Genomic DNA, 3,814 nt, shown 5'->3' on the forward strand with positions numbered 1-3,814 from the left:
AGCCATTCTCACGACATGTCCAAGCCAGCATAGACGTCGCTGTTTCAATAGTGTATACATGCTAGAGATTCCAGCACATTCCAGGACTGCACTATTTGGGACTTTGTCATGCCAGGTGATGCCGAGAATACATCGGAGACAGCGCATATGAAAAGCGTTCACCTTTCTCTCCTGCCGTACGTGAAGAGTCCAAGACTCACTGCAGTACAAGAGTGTGCTCAAGATGCAGGCTCTTTGTATGTTCTTTGTATGAATCTTTGTATGTTCTGTCAACTTCTTATTAAGCCATACTCTCTTTGTAAGTCTGGAAAATGTGGTGGCCACTTTACCAATATGTTTATTCAGCTCAGTATTTAAAGAGAGAGTGTCAGAGATAGTTGAGCCGAAGTACACAAAGTCATGGACAACCTCCAGTTCCTGTGCAGAGATTGTAATACAGGGAAGTGGATTCACATCCTGACCCATGACTTGTGTTTTTTTCAGGCTGATTGTTAGACCAAAGTCTTGACAGGCCGTACTAAAACAGTCCATAAGTTGTTGAAGATGTTCGGCAGAGTGAGCAGTAACGGCAGCATCATCAGCAAAGACAAAATCCCGTAGGCATTTGAGCTGGACTTTAGACTTTGCTCTCAATCTAGAGAGATTAAAGAGTTTTCCATATGATCTGGGCCGGAGATAGATACCCTCTGTTGCAGTTCCAAAAGCATGTTTCAGCATGACAGCAAAAAAGATCCCAAATAAAGTTGGTGCAAGGACGCAGCCCTGCTTCACTCCACTTTGAATGTCAAAGGAATCTGATGTTAGGCCATCAAAAACAACAGTGCCTCATGAAAGGACCTGATGATGTTGAGGAGCTGAGATGGACATCCAATCTTAAAGAGAATTTTATATAAGCCATCTCTACTAACCAAGTCAAAAGCCTTCGTAAGATCTATGAAGGCTACGAAAAGTGGCTGTCTTTGTTCCCTGCATTTCTCCTGCAACTGTCTTAGGGAAAATACCATGTCAGTGGTGGATCTGTTGGCTCGGAATCCACACTGTGATTCTGGATAGACTCTCTCTTCAGTACGACATGCGCAAGCAGCTTCCCTACAACACTAAGAAGAGAGATGCTGTGATAGTTGTTACAATCACTCCTGTCGCCTTTGTTCTTATACAGTGTGATGATATTTGCATCCTTCATGTCCTGTGGTACTCCACCTTCCCTCCAACAAAGGCAGAACATTTTGTGCAACTCAGTGGGGATGCTCTCTTTGCAGCACTTCAGGATTTCAGCAGGGATGTTATCTTTCCCAGGTGCCTTGCCGGAGGCAAGGAAGTCCAGGGCTGCATTTAATTCTTCTAGAGTTGGTTCACTGTCAATCTCCTCCAAGACAGGCAGGCACTCAATATTGTTTAATGCTTCTTCAGTTACCTCATTTTCTCTGGAATATAACTCAGAGTAGTGCTGCACCCAACGTGCCATCTGCTGTGCTCGGTCCCAGATAACCTCACCTGTGTTAGACTTCAGAGGGGCAGATTTCTTCTGTATTAGACCTAAGGCCTGCTTAATGCCATCATACATCCCTTTGATGTTGCCTGTGTCAGCTGCTATCTGGATCCAAGAGCAAAGCTGCAGCCAATAGTCATTAGCACATCTCCTGGAGGTCTATTGGACTTTGCTACGTGCAGCCCGTAGAACCCGTAGGGTGTGCTCGCTGGAATAGGCTTTATATGCAATTAAAGCTCTCCTTTTTTCCTTGATGGCTGGCGTCAGGTCCTCCGAATGGGCTTCAAACCAATCTGCTATCTTTCTGGTCTCTTTATCAAATATTGACAGGGTGGTGTTATAAACAGTGTTCTTGAAATATACCCAATGTTCAGATGCATTTGCCTCAGCCAGGCTTGGGAGAGTCTCCTTTAGCACTTGTGCAAAATCCTCCACTTTGCCCTGATTGCAGGTCTTGCTAGTATCGATACGTGATCTTCCTTCCTTCCTCGAGTGATGCAATCTCTTTATTTTCAGTTTTATTTTGCTGCACACCAAGGAGTGATCTGTATCGCAAGCAGCACCCTGATAGCTGTGTGTGATTGTAACACTGGGAAGGTTGGAGCGCCTGGTAAGAATCAACTGTAAGAAATTTGAATCCTTCTCCCAGCAACTTATGAAAAATGAACAAAAACTAGCAGAAATGGAGGAAAGGATGGATAAAGAAGAGCAGAGAGTGGATGAAATGAACGAAAGACTAGTCCAAGCTAACAAAGAATTAGAAACCACAGTTATCTCCTTGGAACTTGAGAAGGCTGCTCATTATTTATGGTTTCAAAATGTAGGAGAGATGAAAAGGGAAGATCTCCCAGTAATATTGGCAGATATCCTAGTGGGAGCATTGGGGTCAACCAGAGAGGAGATGGCCAGCGAGATGGATGAGACCTATAGAATACATACAAATTATGCAAGACGACATAACCTCCCCAGAGAAGTGCACGTTAGATTTATGAAGAAATCAATTAGGGATGAAATTCTTTTTAGGTTCAGAGATGATACAGTGGAATATCGAGGTAAACAGCTGATCGTACTTAAACAAGTTCCCAAAAGAGTGAGGGACCTGAGAAGGCCTTATCAACATATAACTTCCAAATTGACAAGGAAAAATATCAACTTTAGATGGTTGACTCCGGAAGGAATTCTGGTGACATGGCAGGAGAAAAGGTTTCACCTAGACTCAATAGAGAAAGTAGAGGAATTCTACAGGGAAAACTTTGGCAGCACGGAAGATTTAGTTGAAAGAGGGGCGAGAGAGGAAGGAGAGACACTAGTGCAAGCCACTGAAGCCAAAGGTAAACAAGTTGAGTTTCGAGAAGATATTGATGATAGGAAAAATGAAAGGAAACACGAGGAGAGTAAGTCTAAGGAAATTAAAGAGGCTAGACCGATAAGATCGACAGTGGAAAGAGGGAAAGATTTACAAACCCAAGAGTCTAGACCTGCAATAGTAACCAGATCCAAACATAGATAAGGAGGGAAAAAATGTGTTGAATCTATATCTATCAATGTTAATGGCCTCAACTCTCCAACTAAAAGGAAGAAGTTTCTAAACAGGCTCAACAAGATGAATTTAGATATAATTATGTTACAAGAAGTCCACATAAAAAAACAACATCAATATTTATTAAATTGTCCTAAATTGGGGAATATGTTTGCGGCACTTTCGCAATATAAGAAAGGAGGAGTGGTAGTATATATTAAACAAGAAATTGTGGCTAAGCAAATTTACAAGGATGAAGATGGCAGAATCTTAATAGTGGAAGTAATTTTGAATAAAACCAAAATTCTCCTGGTTGGAATTTATGCCCCGAATGAGGGGCAAAAACGTTTCTATAAGAAAATGCATAATATTATCAGCCAGATAGAATATGATAGCATCTGCATAATGGGTGACTTAAATGCAATTGTGGATAAGAACTTAGATTATAAAGGTGGAAAGAGCAGAAAAAGAACTAGAGGAACAATACCATATGAGTTCAATATTCAGGATACTTGGAGAGAAAGGAATCTAGAGAAAAAACAGTTTACCTTCTACTCTGGACGTCATCAATCATGGTCCAGAATCGACATGGTGTGGATGTCAGCTGATTTAAATTTAGAAGTAGAGGAGATCGTAATTGATACGAATACTTGGGCTGACCACAATCCGATTAGAATTAGATGGAAGGGGCAAAAAAACATGAGGAGATGGACTCTGAAAAGGGCAATTTTAAACCATAAAGAATTCAAATTAAAATTAGAAGAACAATTGGACTTGTTTTTTAAGTTCAATAAGAAGGAAGATAC

Source organism: Protobothrops mucrosquamatus, unplaced genomic scaffold, assembly GCF_001527695.2.
Source record: "Protobothrops mucrosquamatus isolate PMUCROS unplaced genomic scaffold, P.Mucros_1.0 scaffold1163, whole genome shotgun sequence".
NCBI lineage: Eukaryota > Metazoa > Chordata > Lepidosauria > Squamata > Viperidae > Protobothrops > Protobothrops mucrosquamatus.